Source organism: Erithacus rubecula, assembly GCF_903797595.1.
Source record: "Erithacus rubecula genome assembly, chromosome: 1".
NCBI lineage: Eukaryota > Metazoa > Chordata > Aves > Passeriformes > Muscicapidae > Erithacus > Erithacus rubecula.
This window is the reverse complement of record NC_136658.1, coordinates 4,315,879-4,340,553: the sequence shown is the minus strand read 5'-3', so window position 1 is coordinate 4,340,553 and position 24,675 is coordinate 4,315,879. Positions and strand designations below refer to the sequence as shown.

At 46.8% G+C, this 24,675-nt stretch overlaps 1 long non-coding RNA gene across 2 annotated transcripts; it reads right to left on the bottom strand.

Moving 5' to 3' along the window:
• Window positions 1-7,605: 7,605 nt before the first annotated feature.
• Window positions 7,606-24,148, bottom strand: LOC306803491. 2 transcript variants are annotated; one of them, XR_013774633.1, is made up of 4 exons: window positions 24,024-24,148; window positions 10,862-11,068; window positions 9,064-9,166; window positions 7,606-7,952 (listed from the first exon to the last, which is right to left on the bottom strand). It is a non-coding gene; the product is annotated as an uncharacterized lncRNA (long non-coding RNA). The 2 variants fall into 2 exon arrangements; XR_013774634.1 differs by lacking the exon at window positions 7,606-7,952 and having other exon boundaries at window positions 8,815-9,166.
• Window positions 24,149-24,675: the final 527 nt, after the last annotated feature.

The window sequence follows — 24,675 nt, the reverse complement described above, 5'->3', positions numbered from 1 at the left end:
ATATCACTTCTGAGATTTCACGTTGCCTCTGCTTACATCTCAACACCAATCAAACAAGGCTGCAAGGCATTCAGGCACTAAGCCTCCATAAAGCATCCCTTTCTAGATTGAAATCATCACTGTTTATTCTCCAGAACATTTGAAAACCAGCCACGTTTAGCAGGTGATGGGCACACCCCACAAAGTTGCTTTGACATAGCACTAGTTTTCAGGTGCTCTCCTGTCTCAGACAGGAACTCCTGCAAATTTCATGTATCCAGAGACTGGCAAATCCATGGCAATAGCCTTCTGAAGTGCTAATAAAACGCCAAGCCAATTCTGGAATCATACTCTGGCACACGAATCTGGGTTTATTTATCTGAATGTTGGGATGCTTCTGCTGCCAGTTAAAGAAGGTGATGCCCCCTTTGAGTAACACTGGTCCAGCTGAGCTACCTGGCCACTGCACAGTAAGAAATCCAGTGGTACTCAGCTGGTCTAACTGCAGAGGCACTGAAATTCACATAGCTACCAACACTGAAAATCCACAGGATCCTAATTAGAATGATCAAGTAGTCAACTTTAAAACATCGGTACAATCTGCTTCCGAGCCCGCAGGCTCACAGAAATAATGAGCATTAAAGGAAAAAAAAAACCTCTTCAGCAAGGAAGGTCTCACTGATACCTTAGATAGCAGATCATGCCTTTTGCATTTCTTGATGAGCTTCTGTAGCTGGTCTTCTCTGACTGCTCCTGCCAGCACATGTTGGAGCACATCTCATGCCTATTCAAACAAACAAAAGAGGATTTCTCGTCTTTCTCCTTCCTCCATACTGTGGGGAATTACTGCTCTTCTCCATTCTGCTTCTCGTGTGGGGAGAGTAATTTTTAGTTTTTTATTGCAGCAAAAATAATACAAAGCTTCACGAATGAAGCTGGCAAAATACAGAATGGGGCTTTACTCTTCATGCACAAAGATAAAATGGTAACATAATATTTAATCAGTGAGTGAAAGAAAGAGAAGTGAGTTCATTAACTTTTCCCTTGAGTGAAAACTCCTGTTTTCATTCTTCTTTTATTTTTATTCAAATAATTTCCAAGAGAACACCATCCATATGCAAATGCATATGTGTTCTCAGAATACAGCTTTCTTTTATATAGATGATCATGAACTCACTTCAATAAAAGAAAAATGTCAGGATTTTTTCATAGAAATAATCAGCCAGGCAGCCAGCAGTAAAAGCTCTATTAACCTCCAATTATCTCTCCCACATTCCCAGGAGCTTGTATACTTTAGTGGACAGTATTTTGCAGTGCTGGACATCACAGATCCAAACTGCTTTTACCCAGTCCTTCTCTGGGAAGAATCACATGCTTCTTTTTGTGGTTTGCAGGGTTTTTTTATTCCTAGTTGCTAGAGAGCAGAAGAAGAAGAAACAACTTTTTCATTGAGTTTTCCATGAAGCAACATCCATGCTCTTTGGAGCTCCATAATGCTCTGCAAAGATCCATGTCTCCACTTCTGGATGCCAGCAGGAGGTTTGGATTTTTGCCAGGAGTGAGCTCAGAGGCAGAGCTGCCTGTGACACAGAAGGACAGGGAAGGGCAAAGAGGCTTTGATGTTGAATGATGGGCAAACATCATTCAAAAGATGACATTTGTGTTGTGCCCTCATGCACCAGAGACCTGGGAATGGGAATGTGATTTATCCTGTATCCAGGGCAATGGCAGGGAAAAGGCTCAGGGTGACAGCTTCCAGACAAATTTTGAGGGAATGCTGAGCCTTGACACCACAGCCCATCTAGCCCTGGACCTGTTTAATAAGCCCCAGATCCCTGAACATGGTCAGGCACCAGCTCTGCCTCTCCTCAGGCATCCACACTATGGGAAGAAACATTCCTCTTGAAGAGGCATCCTGACTAAAAGAAGGCACACAAGAAAGAAAAAGGAAGTTCATCCCTGGGAGTGCCTGCTCAGCCCCTGCTCTGGGCTGTGCCACTGAGCTCCACCCCAGCAGCTTCCCCATCCAGACTCTGGTGGCTGCACACTCCAGCCTAAAGCACAGAATAACTCAGAGTTAATGTCCTGAAGGTCTCCTACTTTCAGAGGAGCATATGCTATGTCTCTTCCAAATGATCCCTCTTATGGGTGTTGCCCCTGAGTACACCCATTAGGGAGAGCAGTTTGCTTGTGCAAAAGTTTTTGAAGAGATGCAAACACGACCATTAAAATAACGTAAGCAATTCCCACACCCACTCTGTGACATAAAAACCCTACTTGTCTCCCATCACCAGGACATGTTATTTCTTTATTTTTCCTGTTGTTACTTCCTTTTAGATACCCACATTATCAGAACCCACTAATTTATGAGGAGCAGACCAAGACCAGAAGAGTTAGTCCCTTCCTTGAAGACATTACTTCTGTCAGATTAGCATGTGAAAAACAGAGAGGAACTTCTCAATGAATCTTTCTGGAATATTTCCTAAGCAGCTGCTGATTCTTTCTGGGTAATAACAGAAAAGAAATCTGAGAGGAGAAGCTGCAGCTGCTGCCACAACAGAAAGAGCTTATTATGAGACATTGCGCTCTTTTGTTTTTTCACTTCATTTGTTTGGGTTTTGTTGAGGTTTTTATTTTTTACCGAAGTGATAAATTACTATGGAAAATCCACACCAGGAATTTTATACATATGCATACATATCTATAGCCATATATCTATATATATACAGCCCTACCAACAGGCATCTTCCCATACAACCGTGGTGATGTCAGCTGTTTTGGTTAGTAATGATTTTGTCCCCTGTGGTGTTTTGATTCCCTTGCTGCAGGACTCAAATTCTGTGCTGGAGGCACTGGGCTGGGATTTGAACGATTTGCCACCAGTGCCTGCCTCTTTCCAGCTCACTCTGGCTCAGGTTACTTCCATTTGCAGTGCCACAATGCACCATAATCCCAGCTATCTTCTGATCTGCCTCTATGGTTATTGTGTTCCAATACTAAACCTTTCCAAGAAAGGATCATATCTGCATTGGATTTTTTGGTCCTATTGCAATACAATAACTGATGACAGGGAACACCGTCTGCAGAAAAATACAGTTCCCAAGGCTGCACTTAAGGCAACCTTTCAGTCCTTAATTACCCAACACTGAATCAGAGAGGAAAGAAAGAAAACCAGCTCCAGGCATCTGCTCCCGCAGTCCCTGAGAAGGAAACCTGAGCTGCCAGCCCAGAGTCCACCACCCTGCTACATTCCTCCTGAAGAGCACAGGGGTCTTATGTTTGCCTTATACCCAGAGCTGGTAGGAAGCAAGAGATTATGAAATGTGAGGTTGTCAGGGCAGACTCAGCCCAGCACTGCCAAGAAAGGACATTCAGAAAAGCTCAGCATTTTGAAAAGGATCACCAAAGCTTTCTGAGTTCCACAAAATGCTACTTTGCATTCACATTACAAAACTGCATGACACTGAGGCCAGGAACCAAAACAAGAGGGAATACCTCATATTGTAACAGAGCTGGAATTCAGGTGGCTGTGGGAATGCTAACAGAAAGTGAAGATATTTTTAGTCACCTGCAGGATTTTCTGAAGCACCTCTGACATCCTCCAACACCCTTCTTTACTGCCAAGCATCTAAATAACAAAAAAATAAATGTTACCATTGAGCAAGGAGGTTATTTACCCTCTTAGATACTCCATGCCCTCCTCTGGAGGCTTCACACTCTTTTCTCCACCACAGTTCACTTGCTGTACAAGTTCAGTTTGGCATTTGTCAAATCCTTTCCAAATCTGGAAACACTGATGTGTCACGGAAGTATTTCTTTGTTCGGGGGTTACTGGGTGGATTAATTGCAGTGGCTTCTCAAAGGACGACTTAATCTGCATTAGCAACTCACCTGCTTCTCAGTGCAGCTACTGTGCATGTGTTGGGAAGGATGGACAGGAAATTAGGACATTGAAATCATTTTTGCTTTGTGTTTCTTGATGTGTCTTAAGCTACTTGCCTAAATGGCTGGCAAGCATTTGCCACAGTACTTAAATGTATTATGAAAATGAGTCAACAGAGAACCTCAGGCTGGTTAGGATTTTTTTTAACTTTCTCAGGCAATCAACTAGACCATATCCTCCTAAGCAGCTGAGTCCCTAAATTATCTGTCCACAAAAAAAAAAAAAAAAAAAAAAAAAAAAAAAAAGGAAAAAAAAAAAGTAGTTTTAACCAGCAATTTGACTTTGCAAACAGTCCATTGTATGTCTTGGAATCAAAATTGCTCTGTGACACTGACATGTTTCCTTATTGATTCAACAAGTTTCCATTCCATATGGCTTCAGTTACAGAAAAACTAACTGGAGCCTTTCCTTCCTTGCACAAAAGCATCGTCAGCTAAACTCCAATAACAGAAGCTTTATTTCAGGCATGTGCAAGGGGTGGAAAGAGGCTAATTGAATCTGATCTGATAGTTTTTCCAGTCTTAAAAATTAGTGTGGATTGCCATTTCTTCTAGATGAAGGAGGGGAAAAAATCTAAATGAGGCCAGATTCTGAGCTGATGCCCCAGTTGAAGACCTGGTCCCATTTTACAAGTAGGAAAATAGTAGTTCTGGAGGGGTGACTCCCTACAAATGGGACAGGATGCTGTGGGTAAATGGTGAGGGTTGTGGACCAGCATGCAACTCCTCTGCAGATCAGAAATTAATGGGAACACCACAGCATGGGGGTTTTTCTAAATCCATGCTTCTGTTTGGCAGCCAAGGGCTCCCAGTTCTGCTGGCTCTGACACCAGTGGCTTCTCAAGGAGGCAAAACCATTCCTTAATAGAGTCCTGTGTGGGATCACAGTGATTCAGACTTCCTCCTGCAGCTTGTGGTCCTCAGCCAGTGCCCACTCAAGTCAACAGAAATCTTGTTGACTTCAAAGGATATTTGCTTGGCCTTTATCTGTCAACCTTTGAGTGCAATTAGAGCCATGTTGTGTACAAATGCATGGTGGATACCATTCCTTGGATGATGCTTTTCTTTCAGCATTGTTTGCTTGGTAGGATTGGTGATGATAATAGCAGTAAAAGTGGGATCATTTTGGCTGTGCTGTGAGCCTGCCAGTGGCTTCCAGGTGTTCACTGATTTGAGGAATCAGGGCTTTGCCTACAGCTCTACAAAATTTCACAAGGAGAGGAGTTTAAACCTTCCCTGCTTCTGGCATCCCTTCACTTAATTGCACTGCCCCTTTCTTTTCTCAAGATTGTCTCGCTGTTGCTTGAGCCCTGTAAAGTAGGACATTACAAGCTTGATGTTAAAAGCCAGTTTTGCTGAGATTGCCATGGTTTGTTAGGGTGGCAGTGGGATTCTGAGGGATGGAACTGGGACCCAGATCACTCTGAGAGCCAAACAAAATCTTTCAGTGGACAGAAGCAGGGTCTGAAGAGCTCCCTGCCTGCAAGCTCAGTGTCTGCAAGGTTTCACTCCAGCTCTTTTCCTGGTGACTGACTTCTTTCCATAAGTCACTAGGCAATTGCTGATCAAAATCACAAGCTCAGCCCCAACTCCAGCTGGCAGTGCCTTAACTGAGACTGGCAGCAGCTGGTTTTCAAACCAGTGAAAAGGTATCAGAACCTCACAGACGTATGGCTGGGAGGGACAGGGCTGTGCCTGAGGCTCTGGGCAGCCAGTTAGCATCACAGCTGTACTGCAAAGCAGAGCCAATTGTGGAGACATTCATGGCCAAATCACACTTTCAGTATAGGGCAAACCCTGTGGCAGCTCCTTTCTTCTAACCAAGAGCAAGTGTCAGTGTCCTGCTCTCCTCCATCAGCCTGCAGGATGAGGTGACAGCCAATCTATGCATTCTGCCTCTTGCTGTCCCCTGGCAGAGGCTGCAGGGTGCCCATTCCTGTGGAAGGACTGCTGCTGAGTCCTGTGCTGCACTGTGTTCATTGCAGGGACTAAATGTTTAGTTATCTCACAGGGTGCATACATTAAGAGCTGAGCTAAAAATGGACTGGATGTGTTTGCTGCATCTTGAACTGCCTGGGTGCAACAAAACATGATAGGCTGTTCCAGTTGTTCAGTCTTGTATCTGTGTTTAATCAGCCCAGGTGCCCAGCTGTCTGCTGAAGGAAATCCTTCTGGAAGCCACTGAGATGGGCTTTTCTTTATGGAATCTCATTACTGTGATAGGTGGCAGCAGTGTCTGTTATGCAGGTTGGCATTATATTCACTTTCTTCTAATGCTGACTTGAGCTGGCTGGGCTGACATCTTCTGTGAAAGGTCTTGCCTGGGGCTGATGAATTCCTCAACCTTTTGTAAGACATGCTATTCCAATCTGGTTGCTCTGGTCCTATTAATTTCCTCTTGGGTTTTTCTATAATACCAATATAGTGCTGAAGTGCTTAAAGCAACTCCTGCATTTATTATCACCAGCTCACCTGATGAGAAAAAGCAGCTATTTCTGATATCCCTTTGAGCTGCCCAAGGTCTGCCTGCCCAGGGACCAGCACACCAGCATGGGGGTCCAGGACTCTCACTGATTTCTGTCACTTTGATTTCAGGATGGACAATGAAAGCACACAGAGGCAGTGATTGCCTACAGATGCTGGATGAAGTGATGTCCATGATATCCCACAGGTACACAGCACTTCAGGCAGGGAGAAAGTCCAGTTCTCTGGGACAGAACTTTGGTGTCTTCTCAGTGAGACAGCATCTTCTTTCAGCCTGCACATCACCTGTTACACACTTTCCATCTTCTGCAAAGAAAGGAGTACAGGCCAATTGGCAACAGCCTCCTCTGTCCTCACACTTTGCTGTTCAGCCCCTCCACAGCTGCAGTCTGTGCACTGAGAGGAGCAGTTTCCAGAGGCTAAAGGAGCAGGCAAGTTGGACACTCATGGGGCCCAAAATTAGATTTCACAAGGCCACCATTACTCTGGCTCTCCTCCAGTGCCTGCTTTCACAATCTTTAGCATTGTGCTTTTAACATCTTTTTCCCTGGGGCGGGTGGTGGTGGTTAGACAGATGTCTGACAGAAGCTGACCATCTTTTGTAAAGATTTCCCAGTGGTAGCTCAGGAGATGACAGGGCAAAGCCCCAGAGACATGTGCCAGTGTCTTTGGAAAGCAGGGTGAGGAAACCTCAGCTCTTCCTCCTGTGAAACTCCAGCTGAGGTCTGCATGCTTTGGATCTGTGCTGTGGCTCTCCTCAGGGCCCTGGAGCTCCCACATCCTCCTGCATGGAAATCAGGTGTGGGGAGGTGGAGACCACCAATCTCTTCTGATTGAGAAGGTGATTTGGGACTGACATTCAGGTGCCAAAGAGGTCATTGGCTAACATAATACAGGTGTAGCCTCTGGCACCAGAGATTACATGCCCAGGAGCATCACAATTTATCCATCCTGGCATCAGGTCATGCTAGTTTCAGTATTAAAAAATGTTTCAAGCCTGAATTCTTCTTGCAGCCATGAAATGCCATAAACAGAGGCTGCTGGCTGACATGCAATCCCCTCCTCCTCTTTCATTTGTACCATCATTTTATCAAGCCCAGCACCTTCCACTCAAATGCCAGCTGAGGTTTCACACCGATAAAAACACATCACAGCGGATCCCACAGTGTGGCACTCACTATCCTCTGAACCCATCTTCACTGAGCAAAATGGGCAATTCTCCTTCTGCAAGGCAGCTATTCAGATCCCAAACAAGGCTGATTATTTTTTTCCCCTGATTTGTGGTTATTAAAAGCTCTGCCATTCGCAGGCGTGTTGTTGTGGCGGATCAGAAATAGCGATGGGCACTGGAGGTTGAGCCCTGTGCTTTGCTAATGCTTTGCAAGACGATGCCATCTGTGACATGATTCAGATCAGTGGTTTAGTGAAACTCTGTTGGCAAGGAGTTATTCACCAGATTAATGTTTCAGAAGTTCTCGTGCTTCCAAAACAATGCTTTGCCTTCCATCTCCCTCTGTTATTTTCTTTCACATCTCCAAAGGTAAGCCCTGTCAGAACGCCTCGTTAGCACGTCTGGATGAAGCAAGAAATGCAATCTTTGCTGGCACAACCCCATGATACACAGCTTGAAAAGGTGCACAGAGGTCCTGATGCTTTGAGCAGGTCATGCAGATGCCACCAGAGCCTGTATCATGGGCACAGAGTGAGAGTCCCCCCCCAGACACCAACACAGGAGGCATCCCCAGAGCACCAGCAGAACACAGTGAGGAAAGAAAATTTGGTTCTTTCAAGACAAACTAATTTTGGCCATGTGAAGACCTCCATCATGTGCCTCTGGAATGTGCCCCGTTTGTGCAAGCAAGAAAAGTTGAAAATGCCCTTGATTTTAATATCCTGACAAGGACTACAGCTCCCTACACACACCAGACTTCTCTGGTTTACAAGCAATCAAAGCAATCTCAATACCCCCAGCAGAGATGGACTTGGCAGAGTCCCCTCAGGCCAGGAAGCCCCATTGCTTTGGGTGCTGCTCAAACACCTCCAAACCAGTAAAGAGCTCACAGCCCCATGAAACACCTCACAAACATCCCCCAGATAACCTGGGTATGGGAAATAAAATTCTGCAGTACCTCTGTGGACACCTCTCCCCATTTATTTTCTGAAATACATTTTTCCATAAAACACCAGCAGTGTCAGACACTTCAGAGTGGCTGCAGCATCCTAGGGATGTGGTTTGAATTACACCAGACCTTCTCTGGGTAAAATGATCTCCACACAGCATTATTTGTAATTGAAAATGAGAGGTTAGAGTAAATGAATTCTCATCCCCATCACAGATCTTCATAAACTGCCCACTGCCACAGTAATTAGGGCACAAAAATTAAGCAATGACAGCAGTTGTTTCTGAAGTATTTTGAACATCATAAAAATAGTTTTAATGGTTAAAACCCAAAGTGCTGGGAGCCATCACTGTGACAGCTCTGTAGATGAGAGCTGCATCCCAGCAGCAAGATGCAGTAAATTTACTCACAGTAAATCTGGATCACTGGAAAAATAGTTAGATAAAACAGAACATTTTCATTCCTGTTAGTTTCTGGTTTGCTGTTGATTGGACAGTGTGTCTGATCATTTTGTGCAGCAGAGTGACAAATAACTTACAAAATTATTTCCTTGAAATAGTTTGGAAATGTAGCTCTTCTTGCCATATATTTCATCTGGAAGGCAATTTTTTCCTGCCCTTCTGCACATCAGCCTGGAGTTTCTGTTAGAGAGAAGTGGTAATACAGAGAGACATCAGCATCATTCATTGAATGAAAATTCTGAAACAGCAAACAGTTTCTAAAAATAAAAATATAGTGAATATGTCTTTAGGTCTCTAAGGCTTTATATGGTGACTAATCAGAGCAGTTTTCCTACGAAAAAGGGACAGAAGCAATAGAGATGGCATCAGATTTAATAGTAAAAAATGCAAGGTCGTGCCCTGAGGGAGTAATAATGAGAATTTCTGCTACCAGCTGGGAGCTCATCAGTTGGAAGTGACAGAGGAGGAGAAAGACCTGAGTGCACGAGCTGATCAAATGTCTGTAAGCTGGCAGTAGCATGCAGATGTGAGAAAGACAAATGTGAGCCTAAGACATGTCAGATGAGGGATTTCTAATAGAAATAGCAAGATTTTAATGCCATCACAGAAGTACAGAATATTGTATGTCCATGTAAAAGATGAATTAATTCAAAATTGCCTTTTTTTGTGCCTCTCTTGTCATGACCTGGGAGGAGAGAGCTTTCTTCCACAAGAAGAGACTAAATGAGCTTGGTTTCTCAAATCTAGCAAAATGCAAGCTGGGAAAAGATATATTTGTTGCTTACAAATACCCTGGAGGGAAGTACCAGGAAGAGAGAAGAGTATTTGAGTGAAAGGGCAGTGCTGGCACAAGAACAAGTGCCTATAAATTTGCCAGGAATACATTTCAGCTGGAAATTAGAAGAAGGACCTGACTGTCCAAGAAGTGCATCTCTGGGATTGGCTTCCAGGAAATACTATGGGGACAAAAATCCCAACTTGTTTTAATGCAGAAGTGAGGCACCACAGCTACCCCAAACAGCAGGGGATTGGACAATTTGGTCCTAAATATCCCTTTTGGTCTCTATTTTCCACTGTCCTCATGTGCCTATCTTGTTCAACAACCTAAGGTTTCACACTGATGGTATTCAGCTACCTCTGAGTAGCTGAATAACCAAAACAATTTGGTTTTCCTTATTTTGCTGACTAGAAGAACTCACAGCCAAGGCCTGGTGCTATCCCCTGGGAACTTTCTGGCCCATTTTGTTAAAGAAATCAGTGAGGAAAATCCCAAGCCTGTTTCTAATGGACACATGCTGCATGAGTCAGACCATCCAGCATGTCTGTGGAGAAATGGGCCAAAGGCTCCAGGCTGCCCTTTGCACTGAGATCAGCTCTGCTCTTGCCAGGGGTGGAGAGAGATCACACTTTATCCAAATGTTTTAATGCAGAAGTGAGGCACTGCACACAAAGACTCACTCCTGCAGGGCAAGGTGCTGCATGGGCACATCATGAATTACTCTCTAGATGTCTTTTTGTGACTCTTCTCTAAGTTGAAGAGCTAAAGATGAAGCTTGAGCTTGGAGAAGGGTGGAAAACCATGATGTGTAAGTGTCAGGTAGGTGATGAGCAGCAGCTCAGGGAAGTTTTTTTGCTAACTGCCTGGCACTTCATGCAGCACTCTCTTTTGTGAGCCTGGAGGAGGTTTGCTAGGTGGCTCTTACAATCAGTTTGCTCTGCCCACCCCAAGGGTAAAGGAAGTTTGTCCTTCCTCTGCCTGTAACAGGAGAGTCTGGGCAGATAACCTCAGAAAAAAAGCTTTAGATGCAAAGCATTAGATAAAGACACCTTTTACATACATCTCTTTGCTTTCAGACTTAACAAAGCACCACTGACCTTTGTTTTCTTTAGCTCTTCTCTCTGGCACATTATGTCTCTCAAATTGCAGCCCCATTAGGGTGGTTGTTCTCTCCATGTAGCACTCTAACTTTACACAGCAATTTGTCACCGCAGATAAAACATCTTTGCTGTCCCAGGCTGCAAGTTAAAACAGGCATGGCAGGCAAATCCAACTGAAATTCAAGAGTTCAGTTTCAGGGGAGTCTGGAGGAAGGAAAGGAGGGGGAGTGCTTTAGGAGGAGAGTTTTGCAGAGGACTGCCAAGGCAGAGTGATTGTGCACTGACAGATGAGAGGAGGGAGTCCTGTCCAGGAACAGAAAATGCAGCACAGAAGGGCAAGAGTGGGAGCAAGGGATGCAAGGAGGGATGTGGAGGGGAAATGCAGGGGAAGGAGGTTGGAGGAGAAAATTAGAGAGCTAACAGCACTGCTGTTGTGTGCTCAGAAATGAGAAGGAGCCCAAGGGCACTGTAGATAACAGGGTACAGCTGCTGCAGCCCACACCAGAGCCTCCCCTTCATGGCTGGGCAAACGATCAAATGTGAACACAGACCTACAAAGCCTTTGTGGAGGCTTCAAGGTGAAAGGCACCCATAACAGGAATTATTACTGTTGACATTAGGTAGCCGTGGAAGTTTTCACTTGGAAATGCACCTGGATTTTGTCTCTTCTCAGCACAGTCAGGAGTTTCTTAAGTGCAGATCTTTGTCTTTAATTCAGCCAGTTGGTTTGGGTTTGCAGCAGCAAAGCCCCTCCTGTGTATTTGAACAGTAACTGAATGTATATGCTTTGTTCAGTTTTATATTCCAAGCACTGAGTAAACCCTCAACAAATGCTGTCTTCAAAAACACACCCACACCAGTCAAACTTTCCATGCAGTCAGAACCTCAGAAATCCCTCACCAAGAAGGAAGCACTGACCTGGTCTGAATTCATTTTAGAAGAGGAGGGAACAGAAACACATTCATCAAGTTTTTTCTAGGCTAATGATACTGGCCTGAAATCTAACTTTCTACATTTGTTAGATTTTATAGCCCTGATAACCAGCAACATTTTACTCCTAAACCCTACATGGAAGCAAACTTGGAAGTAAGACTAAAAGAAATCATACTCTCACTCCATCATTTTGGGCACAAATGCATCCCTCTACAATGAGCCCCTCTGTGCCTCTGAGCAACTGGAGTCTCTGGGGAACCCAGTTTGTGAAACAAACTTCCACAGGGTCTTGGGTTGTGCAAAACAGCTCTCCTCCTCCTCCTTCTCCTGTGAGAAGGGAACTCATCACAAAAGCTGTGCTGCTCTGCATCAGGGCAAGTAAGGGGGAAAGAGAGGCAGGCAGAGCATGGCACGTTCCTGACATGGGTGCAGGAGCAGGGATGGAGCCATGGGACAGCAATGCCAGCAGATGTCTGGCTGCACGTGGCTTTTGACACCCAATGAGCTCAAAAATCCCAGGGACAGCCTGCTGAGCACAGCTTGTGCTGCCCCATCCCTCTCCTGCACTCACAGCTCCAGGCTGGTTGGGATATAAAGCTCTCTTTAGGCTGGGATAGGAGGAGAGGGCTGTACTAATGCCTTGTTGTTGATGCTATTCACTGGAGAGCTCCCTGTGCCCTAGAGAGGCCTCAGCTCCCCAGGGATGGTGAGTTTCTGTCAAGGGGCTGTGTGGGGCACAGAGCTGTGTCTGAGGGATGCAGCGCACAGCAGATGTCCAAGAGACAGCCAAGAGGTGGGACTGAGGCAAGGCACAGGGAATGAGTCACCCACAGCTGAAGCCAAGCAAGGCCTGAGCATTGAGACAAATTGTCTAAGATGAGAACAGGGCCAGAGCCAAGTGGGAAAGAGAAGAAGTCTTCCTATCAGGGAAACAGCCAGAGATGGAATAGGGAGAGCAAACAAAACCAGAGAAGTAGAGAAGTGCAGGGTGTAATAAGGACCACCCTTCACCAGCCTGGTGGGCATCCAGCTGGGTGCACTGTGCAGCAGTGGCAGGAGCAGATGTCCAAGGGAAAAGTGCAGGAAGGCCAGGACAGGCACAGAGTGTGACTTTCCCCACAGGACCCTCCCAGCCTCCAGCACTTCACAGCACAGCAAATCCCCAAGCCAGAGGCTGTGCCTGCAACACTCATGGCCTTCAGAGAGTTTTCTCCTCTGAACCTGATTGCTGTGCAATCCCCTCTGTCCAAATTGGCAGGAGTGAGCTCCACAGCCTGAGGGTGATGGAGGAAAGCTGCTGAGAAGTGAGGGAGGATGGAGGGGATCCTTCTGGGGAAGGACCCATTGCATCAGCCAGTCCAGCCATTTGCAGAACCCTCCTAAAATGGCAAATCCAGGTCACATCACTGTGGTGCACTCCTAAGCTCTCATGTCAGCCCCTTGGAGGGTCCAAGGCATCAGCAGTGCATTTGAGTGGACTGCCCCAAGCGTAGCACTGTCAAAAGGGAAACTGCTTCTAAGAAAGAAAATGCCAAAACCAATGACTTTCAGCACCAAGAAGTTTGTTTTCCCTCCCGAGAAGCTCACAGTCCCCACAAGTTCCTCTCCAAGACAAGAGCTCCAGGCACTTGGACAGCTTGCATTGGTGCTCCTTTAGCACCTCTGTGCTAATCTGTGTCAGAGAGACTTAAACTTGCTCTGGGTGCAGCAAGAGGATAGGACAAAGGATTTTTTTTTCCCCCCAAATAGTACAGCATTTCTTTTTTTCCTCCAGGAAAGGGACAGCAAATGAAGGTATTATGCTGATTAAAAGAGAGGAGAGGGCAGGATTTGAGTTACAAAAGAAACCAGCACATTACAGCAAGGGAAGCTGCAAGGTACAAGGCCACACTGTAAAAGAAAAAAAACCAGAAAAGGCATTCAAACCCTCTCCAGCATCCATCAAAGCCATAACATTATTGCACGGTACGTTTATAGTTCTCTTGCAGCTGCAGCAGCTTTCAGTGGGGCTGGGCTTCCAAGCAGACCAGAGCCAGTTCTCTGCTGCTGCAGCACCAGCAGCCAGGCCTTTCCCACCCCCTCCTCCCTGCACAGACACGCACAGCCCGTAGCAGCAGCTCCGAAATTCATTTCACCCTTTAATTGGATTTCATGGGGAGAGCGAGGCGCGGCCGGGGAGCGGCTGGGGCTGCAGGGGTGCCTGTGGGACAGCCAGGGTGCAGAGCAGAGGGTTTGGCAGGGCTGCTGTGACAGGGACCTGCCTCTTGCACCCAAGCACCGAGCAGGCTCGGGGCTGCTCTGGCTGGGAGAGCAGCAAGTTGCTATTTCTATTTCTGGTGTCGATTTGCAGCCGGCGCAGGTCGCTTCCATTTCGCCGCGCTCAGAAACGTCTGGGCTTAACTAGGTCACATTTCCTAACTGTATCAGAGGCAAGGGCTTCTCTTGCTTGAGTGATTTCACTAACCACCCCAAAAGAATTTTACCAAGCAGTGCCACGAGTGTTCATGATGAGAGATGGCTCCCCCTGCCTTGCTCTGGAGGAGCAAAGACAACCTGTGCAAGGGACCAAATGCTGTTTACAGTCCCACTGCTTTAAGGTCCTAGCTGAGAAGCAGCTCCTTTTCAGCAGAATAAATATGTGTGCCTCTGAGACAAGCTATTTCCAGCTTGCATTTTTACCCCATTAGTTGCCAAGGCACAACTTTTGTGCACTGTGTTTATCGTGCAGACAACAGCACTAAGCAGCAAAAGCTATGGGGGCAAAGAGATTCTGCACCCCTGGTGCAGGTGAAAGACCAAACCTCAGTCCTGGGTGCCAGTAAGTAGGTGGAGAGGAAAGACATTTCAGTGCAAACCCCAGTCTCCTGTGCCTCTTTCCCCCACTGCTGTGGGGGGCACAGCCCAACATCAGCCCTGTTTTGTGAAGAAATCAGATGGGTCCCACATGCTGGCTGATGGTTTCATCCTGCTGAGGGGACCACTCACCTTCCCTGCTAGCTCAGCATCACCTTTGCCCTGTGACCACTGCCATGCCTCAGGGAAGAGCTGCAGGGAGCCTCCAGGACAACCCTCTGGAGCTACAGCCCAGCCAACCTGCTGTGCCAACTCCTAACCCCAACACAAAATGTGAATGTCTGTGATTCACCTACATTCACCTGAATCATGCTGGATCCTTGATGTGCACATGTATCTTGCACTCTCATCCCCCAGGCTGATGTTACACAGCTGGAAAGAATCCATCCTTTTGCCCACATTAGCCATCAGTGTCCATGGATGCTTGGCTGAGGCTCATTTAGAGGGATAAACTGATTTATCTTTGTTTTTCAAACACTTCACCTCAATCCTCCTGATACAGGTGAGGATAAGACAGTCCCTATTTCCAGCCTCTCTGAATCCATTCCTTTCTCTGCTCAGTTTTGCTCCCCATTCTTCATCTGTTACTCATACAACAAGAGGATGTCTCCAGTCCATAATTCACCTGCTCTGCTTAGGCAGTAGAAAGGTGGTATTTTCAGCATGGCTTTTTTTTTTTTTTTTTTTTTTTTTTAATGCTGTTCTTTATATAGCCAGCCATTTTGTTCTCTTCTGAGACAGCTGCTGCAGACTGAGCAGATGTTCCCAGTGAGCTGTGTGTGGTGGCACCCAGTCTCCCCCCACTGCCACTGGGGTGGCTGTGGTTGATGGAGAACCTGGTGAGGCAGCAGTGCCATCGAGCAGCCTTGCCCAGCCTTCCCCACCATGTGTGCCAACAGAGGGTCACCTGCCCCTTCCTTTGGGTAAATCCCACTGGGTGCCTGCACAGTTCTCTCCATCCTAAATTATTTCATGCCATCTGCAAAACTTGCTGCTTCACTGCTTCCCCCACTTTTCCAAGCCATTAATACATATTAAGCACCAGCAGTGTGCTCACAGCTCACTGCCCAGCCTGCTCTCTCCATGCCCAGAGGGAGAGTGCATCCCTTCCCTCTTTGCCAGCAGAGAGACCCCCGGGATCACCTCCCATCCACCCCACACCATCCCCACCAGGCTGCCCCAGCCCCACAGAGCAGTTTTGGGGGGCTGGAGGGGTGCTTTTGCCCCTGGTCAGCCCGTGTTTCTAAAAATGGAGCACGGGTTGCCCGACCTCAGCTGACTCACTCAGCTCCTCCACATTGCAAAGCACTCAATAATTCACAGTGCTAAATGGCCCCTTTGGTTCAGGCTGAGTTTCCCATCCTGTGGGATGACAGAAAAGGCACTGCTCCCCTCTCTGCTCTCCAGCCACAGAGCCCTCAGACTGACCTGCCTCAGGTCCTGAGGTGCTGCTCAGCCCTCTGAGGATGCTGCACCCCTTCCCAGGGAAAGGAGGATCCACTGGGCTGTGGAAGGGAAGAGGTCCAGAGATCCAAAAAGACTGGCTCTAGCAGGGATTTCTCTGCTGACCTATTGGGAAAATGGAAAGCAGCTTGCCCTGGCTCCTGGAGGCCACTGAGGGTACCCACCTTTCCTTCCCACACACCTCTGCATGCAGCCCAAGAGCAAGCTGGGTTTGTGACAGTCCCCACTTGTCATACCCAAAAATCCATTTGTGGGACTTGAGACCCTCCTCCCCCTTTCCCAGGGGCTGCTCATGGCCACCTGCACAAAGTTGCTGCCTGTGGAGGGCTGGCATCCAACATTTCATCTCTAGTTTGCATGGAAGGGAAGGCTTGTTTTAATTTTGTTATTATTTATTTTAAAGAAAAGCATAAGGAAAGTAAGAATTTTGGTCTGCAGGTCCCTGAAGCACTGGTGCATACCAGTGCCTGTGGACTTCATGTCTGTTTGCCCAAGGAGCAGAATATCCCTCATATTTCACCACCTCCCACAACTTTGGCTTTTGCATCTCTTGTCCACCTCCCATCCTTCCTTCCAATACCTGAAGGGATCCCACAAGAAGGATGGAGAGGAACTTTGTACAAGAGTGACAGGCAAGGGGGAACAAATTCAAACTGGAAAAAGGCAGGTTTAGATTAGATATTAGAAAGAAATTCTTTGCTGTGAGGGTGGTGAAGCACTGGAACAGGTCACCCAGAGAGGTTGTGGTTGCCCATCCCTGGAAGCTCCACCAAGGAGCTCAGGGCAGGGTCTCTGCCCCTCTCCAGCCTTGGAGGGGGTCAGGCTGGGGCTCTGCCTGCATTTTGCTCAGCCTACATCTAACCAGACTTGTCACTGTGCAGGGAAATCAGCCACTCATGCAGACTGCAGAGCCTTGTTCAGATACTCACTTTGAGAGCTTAGCCACAGAAAAAAGTACTGTGCACGCACAGTACACAACTTTAAAGCAATCAAATTGTGCTCAAGAAGAAGTCAACTTTACAGATGCAAGCTGAGAGAGAGCTCTTCATTGCAGAAGTTACTTCCCTGCCTAATTTCAGCCTTTCATTCTCTGGGGTTTTGGCCAAAAATCTGCTAAGAACATCACTACTTTCTTCCTGATTAGTCAAACCACATTTCTTTTCCAGAGAAAGCCTCCTTCCTGCACCAGGGTGGAATAGTGACCATTGCTTGAAAGACAAACATTTTGAGCAACTGGGGAACAGGGGATTAGAGAGAAAATGAGTGCCCTAGGTGCCCCCTGGTGCTGTGTCCTCACAGTCCTGCAGCAGGGCTCTTCCTTCTCCCCTTGGCACAGCTCTGGATGCAGGCAGTGCTAAAGCCTGTTTCCCTAAACACAGATGGGAAACAAAGGAGAGATTTCCCAGTCACTCTTTCAGGATTGTTTCCCCTAAAACTCTCTAAAAGCAGCACTACAAGCCCTTCTTTGATGTTTGCTTACATCCTCCTTTATCTGTTTCTGAGACTTTTGTGGCTTTTCTGCACAAAATGATAGAAATGTTCTCTGCAGTGGCCTCCTGTGCTTGCACTCAGCTCCTCTCTCCTCTGCTCACACCTCTCCTGACCCACTCTTTGCACCGTTTGCAGTTTGGATAGCAGCTCCTATCATTTCTGCTGTATCTTTCATAAGGGGAATCTGAGGGTTTTATATGTGTCTTGAAAGAGAGTAGCTTTTAACAACAGCTTTTGCTGACCTCTCTGCTGCATCCAATTCATTTTCATATAACTCATCTAGCAGGACTAAAATCTATACAAAATATCACGTGCTCTCCATTCCTGAACGTTTTTGCCTAAGGTTTTCTGTTACTTTGAGGTTTTTTTCTCACATAGGGTCAGGAATGGCACTACTGAGAAAGGGTTTATAGATATTGTGTTATTTGTATTATAACTACAAATCAAACAGGGGAGAGGAGGATAGTGGGAGAGAGAAAATGAGTAGAAACTCTTTTTTTTTTTTTTCCCTCAAACAGCCTGTAGTGCAAAGGTAATAATTATTTCAGGGTAATCTTCTCTTAAACCTCTCTATCAAATTTCCCTGTACACATTCCTCCCCATTTGGTTAATACTCATTATTATGGACCTCATCACAGACTGCATGGTGATCCTTGGAGAAATTCATGTCCCCATCCCATGACATCTCCTTGATCACCTGATTCTGCATTTGAATACAACTGGCAATGCTTTTCCTGACACTTATTCAGATCTGATGGTACTAAAATTTTCCTTGGCTTGTCACAGCCTGAATAGGTGTTGATATTAAAAAAAAAATAAAATTTTTAAATAAAGGAGGGGGGAACCAAGCAGCTTTTCAGGCAGGCAAAAGTTTTCATTTCAGTATTGTCAAAATGAAACATTCAGAACAATCTTTCATTTCTTTCTAAGCCAGAAGGTCTTAAATCCTCATAGATGGAATAAAGAAAATGAAATACATGGCTTTGCCTCTTTTCTTTGCCATGTTTTAAGTTAGACTGTGCTTTCCTTATTTATTGCCCTGCCATGGGGTTGCCAGGAATTGCCAGTCACTACATACTGCTGACTTTCCAGAGCAGAATAACGAATTGCTCAACACTTCCCTCTCCATGGGCTCTGCTGCAATCCACACTGCCCCATCCAGGCAGCCACCCAGCTTCCTAGGAGTGTTTCTGCCTTAAAAGAGGTGTTCTTAATATTCCATTAATTTCTCAGTGCTCTCAGCATCACCAAGCAGCTTTAGCCAGCGCTGTGCAGCACAGCAAACTGCTTCCTGGGCCTGAGCAATGCAGGCTCCCTTCCTGCACTTTGCCAACAGGTTATTCCCACTGGAATGCCATTCCAGTCTATTGCTGGCCATGCCTCCAGAGCTGCTCAGCAGTTTGTCAACACAGAGCTGGCCCTGGCAGGCTGAAGGACAGCAGGGCTCAGCTGCTGCCCGTAAACCCCATCCTCCCCTGCCCACTGCAGCAGAGTCCTCCTGTGCCCTCTCCAGAGCCCATAATCACCAAGTGCTGCTGCCAGCAGCTCAATTGCAAGTTTACAGCCTGGCTAAATTGCCCTGTGTTCCCCACAGTCCTCATTCAGCATTTCCACTGTCACCCTCTTGCTGGATATCTGGCTCAGATTAATTGGCCCGAAGATGGGGCAGCCTGCATTTGTCTGGATGGTTTCCTGCCCGAGCTGCTAACCTCAATAGATATAATTTTTTGAAAAGGAATGCATTGGCAGACCATCAGAAAGGAAAACTCCCTGACAGTGCAATTATAGTTTAATGTGTAATAGCCAACTGGGAGATGCTGGGAAATCCCAGGCATTTTGGGTGTATGGAAATGCAACTTGCTGCTATGCATGGAAAAAAAAAGGAAAAACCCACATTGCAATAGGCAGGGATGATAATATGTGAACCAATAACTGATTTCCATCTCCAGCCCTGATACCTTGGCCAGGGAAGGCTCACAAAGAGAAATGTAGCCAGCCCAGGAAAGGTGGGATCACCTGCAGGCAGGGAGAACCATTCCTGCTGGCCATGGGCTAAGTGAGAAAACAACACCAACTTCCCCTGATCCTCACTTCAGTGACATTGATGGAGGGATTAATTCAAACTGATTGAGCACAACTTCAGACCTCACATTGCTGTCACAAGTGATTAAAGCTGATCAAGTTGCTCTCTGCAGATAAACCCTCTGACAAACGCAGTGTCTGTCCCCACAGCCTGGCTGCTCACGGGCAGGCTCCCCTCTCAGTGCCTGTGACAAGCCTTGGTGTGAAGGCATTTTAACATATGGCTGAGCTGAGACCCCTCTGCTGAAAATGTCCTGCTCCTCACTCAGCATTTTTGTTGTGCCATGGGTCATGTAAGTCGCCCTGTGTCTCCTCTGGGTGGGTGACATCCCCTCCTCACGGCGAGTTATTTGCAATCACACAGATTGTTCCAGGAGCCCATTATGCAGCTGATAGGGCTCTTCAACATGGCTTTGAGAATAAACACCAGCCTGAGCACCAAGTTACATTTATTCACATTACTCCAAAAGATAGCTCGCTTTCCTGAGCCTCTTTGCTGGTAGAAAACTCTTTTTCAGCCGAGTGTTTGGGAATAAAATGGGTCACAATCGCTGAGGAAGACAGGCTGCATGTTTTATTCACAAGCACATTTTGTGAACGTTTATTGCTACATACCCCCAGCTCTAGTGAAGATGGACATCTCTAGTTTTCTTTCTCATTTGCCCTCCCTTAGTTCTTATTTTTGTCTCCAGGTATTAACTGCATCCTATTGATGTTTTCAGCTACTAACTGAACGAGAAAGAAAAAAAAAAAAAAAAGTCATTCTGGGAAACAATGCAAAAAAAAATTTTTACTCCCTCCTAAACCTTTTCCTTAAATTCAATTATATCACTCTCATCTGCAACAGTCTAATGGCCATTTACAGAGCCCATATCAGATGCAGCCACACGGTTTCTGCTGAGCAAAAATCTCCCTGGCAAAATGCCACTTCATTTACTGGTGATCTGGTTTGCTCAGCTCATCTCAACTTTGACAGATTTTCACCAGCTACAGCACAGGATTGCAGGATGAGTTCAGCCACAGTACCTGCCCCATCCTTGCCTCTCAGGGAGTGCCAGGGACCCTCTTTTGCTCTTTTGGTTCAAGCAGCTCTCCCAGATATTTGTTTTCCCTGGCCAGGTAGCAGCAGCTGGCGTTTTATGGAAATTCCTGTGTGAAGTGTTCATGCTTGCAGCTTTCAGGCCATGCTGAAATGGTGGGAGACACAGTCTGAGCAAGTGCAAACACCACTGGGCACAGTCCAGCTCAGCCACCCTGCCTTTCAGGTGCCTTTGGGCACCAGGAAGGCTTCCTACAACCCCTGCCCCTGAAAAATGAGAGGACCTCCTGTGCTACAGGAACCCAGACTTTCATTCCTGAAAGGTCTTGAACTTCAGGCTCATCTCATCAATGTGATGGGCACAGCAGGAGTAAAGAGACCAAGAAAAAAAATCAACCAACACAGGGAATGTGTGTGTCTGTTGGAGCCTGTCAACCAGAAAGCAGAAAGCAGCCCATCTTCTTCTCTAGAAATCAACACCAGGAGTGAAGGATGGAAGGGATGAAGACACAGTGCCCTGGATGAGGAGGAGGAAGAGAAGGCAGAAGGGGTTCCTGGCTTAACCAGATCTGTTTTCTAAAGGCTGTTCCTTTCATCTGCCTCAGAAAGGTCAGTATGGAAAAGGAAAACCATTTTTTAAAACCAGCTCTAAGATAATGATAAGTCAGGCAAAATAAAAACTCACATAAAAAATAATGAGGAGGAAGAGGAAAAAAATAAACAAATAGATTCTTGGCTTTTACTTGATGTTACTATCTGGGGAAACATTCCTATCTTCCAAGATGACTTTTTTCCATACTACTCACATCTCTTGGAGGGAGGATTTGGTGCAGAGCACACATGTGTTAGGACAGTTGCATGGAGGGATCCTGTTTTCCTCACTGGGAAACAGACACAGATGGCTACAGGGATGGCAGGGCCAAGAGAAACATCCAACAACCCCCTGGGTGGGCTGATCTTGCCCCAGGTAGTGTCACCACAGGGGCTCTGGGGCAGCCACTGTGCAGAAGGGCACAGACTGGTCACTCTGATGTCCCCATCAGGCACTGCAGGGCTCTCAGAGGTCCCTGTGTGGTCAGGAGCCACTGTGCTCCAATGCTGCCATCCAAACAGGCCACCCAGCATCTCCTTCCAACTGGGAGAAGGGTGAGGAGACAGACTGGCAACACCCCTGCCACTGAAAACACAACACTCTCCTGCCATCCTCCTGATGGGTCTGGGAGCATCTCACAAATCAGATTATTCAGCAAGGCCCACTGCTCTTCTTTGTGAGGTACTGAATGATTATTTCCATTTTACAGGCAGGGAAACGAGGATGGAGTGAGGGAGATGCCACATGTTCTCCATTACAGACCAGGCTGCAGCACAGCCTGACTGGAGTGCTAAACAACATCCAGCATTTGTTCCTTTCATACATCCACACCAACCAGGAGCAGGAAGCACAGTTGCAAGCTCATGGAAACCTGGGAGGTCTGGGGAAGGCTCTGGGCTCCAGAGAGCAGAAATGCCAGATGCATGAAGCTCCTCTGCACCTCCTACAAGGGTCAGACAGGACACCCTGCTTCCAGCTAGCTGGAGCATTTTCTCTGCAAACAGGCAGGTTTCTAAGCACTCTTCTTTCCTCCCCTGGCTGCAAAAGGGTGGGTGGAGAGGTGCCAGGACACCATCAGGAGAAGGGAGCAGCAACAGCAAGGCACAACAATGTGAAGCCATAGAGCATCAGTGGTGGCTCCTCACAGCTGCCAGGTCCACATGTGAGTGAGAATTATTCATGATAACCTCAGGGATCACGCTTGGACCTGCACCACCACAGTTCTGGAGGGTGAGTTGGGCCAACAAGAGTCTGGATATAATCCTCAACCAAGCAAACCTCTACGACATAAGTCCATTGAACCCCAATAAGCCAAGATATATTTTCAAAGTTTCTCCACTTATAAACATGATGATGCCTTACAGTCTACCCATTGCATGTGGGGCTCATTGGGGATTGGAGTAGACCACCTTCAGGGGGTCCCTTTCAGCCTAAATTAGCTTTGATCCTCCAGCTCTCCAATTTTGAAGGAGGTCTGAGCCAAAGCACTACTCCAGCGACAACACTGGTCTCTACCACATAATCACTTTTATCCTCAGTGCATCTTTGAGGGAATTGTTCTTGGTTTCAGCTTGTAAAAACAACATCCCTGTGGAGACACAGCTGCAGCTGTGTTAACATGGCTGGTCACCCAGAAACTTCTGAAGGGAAGCTGAACCATTTCAACCCACTTCACAAAGAGGATGATGCTGCTTCACCCTCAGAGCCATGGCAGTGGAATGAGGGAGGGCTCTCAGTGTGTGAGCCAGATTACCCCCAAAACACACATGCAGAGCCTAACTGGACATCCTAAGAAGGCCAAAAAGCTGTGGCCTCCCCATTAGCAGCAACAAATCACCCTGCTTAACACATGTGTTTCACAGTATCCACAGTCACATCCAGCTGAGACTCTAGGGGAAAAATTATGTTAGAAACAACCTTTCAAGTGTGAATCACCTCCTCAGGATGCAAGGGGTTGTACAGTAGAGATTTCTCTCCTTGGGTAGCCTGAGTGCTTTTCTGTCACATGATGTCAGTCCAGAAGCAAAGGGAGGAGCTGTACAGCAGGCAGCAATTACAGCTGCCTATGTACTGGGTTTGTACCTTTCCTGCTGAACATAAAACTGCAGGTGACAGGAAACTTGTGCAAAGTCTCAGCTAATGGTGAAAACAGCCACACTCTGCCCTATGAGCCTCCTGGGGCTGTGGTTTCCAACATCATTTTGCCAGGACCTGACACCTCCAGCTCTTTGAGCTTGCCTTGCAGGTCACTCCACAAAACACAGCCGAGCACCATTGACCCACAACCAGCCCAATCCACTCATCTTCTCAGCCACAAGACAAATGATGTGCTCCAGCCCTGGCTCCATTTCTGCTCTGTATCATCTGGGCTGGCCTTGCCCTCCCACGCAGAACAGCTGGCTCCATCCTGGCTCACATCTTTCCTAAGGACCTTCTGGGGGCTGCACCAATTTTTCCACTAACACTGCATTTTGTTTATGCCCAGAGGTCTCCAGGTCAGCAAGCTGCTGGGGGTGGGGAGCCAGAGCATTGTTTTAGTGTACATAAGAAGGGAGAGGCAGAGCAAAGGGAGCTGAAGATACTCCCCAATGTGGTAGCACCAGCTGCCATCCCCTGACTGAGCAGGGGAGAGAGCTGCCTAAAAAATAAAACAGCTTATGCAAAACCTGGCTTTGTTAGACATAAATATAACTGTTGTGACTCACCATAAGGCTGGGACAAAGGCATGAAAACAGGGATGGAACTGGAAGTGGTACTGGTGTCACCTCTCTGAGGAAGGTGTCCTGAGGAGACCATGAAGGAGGCACAGTACAGACATTGCTTCTTGCCTCTTGTCTGTTCTGAACAGAAAAGAAAAAATATGAAAAAAAGTCAAAGAGCACACAACCAATTTAGGACCCTAACCTCACTGAGGAAGAAAATTGTTTTGAGTATCAAGGGTGCTACTGATGCAGCACTGCAGAGACAAGCCAGACCTTTGAATGTATTTTACTCAAACACTCACCTCCAGTATCTCTCATGGCAAAAATCCTGCTTAGCACAAGATGCTACCACCCTTAGGGACACCACAGAGCATGGATGAGCCTTCCCCAGAGGGGCCAGAGGCATCCTCAGACTCAGGACTCCCTCCCACGCCACATCACACAGCACCACATCCCTTTCAGGTGAGTAAATATCTGTTCATCCACCTCAGTGGAGCCTCTCACAACATGTGCATGCATTTGGGGTCAGTGCAGGCAGGGAATAGGGCTGGAGGCACTTGGCACAGCTCTTTTTGCTGCATGTTGCTTAGCACTGGGACAGGTCACCACTACTGTTCAGGTATGCAAAGGCATAAGCTGGTTTTGCACAAGTCAA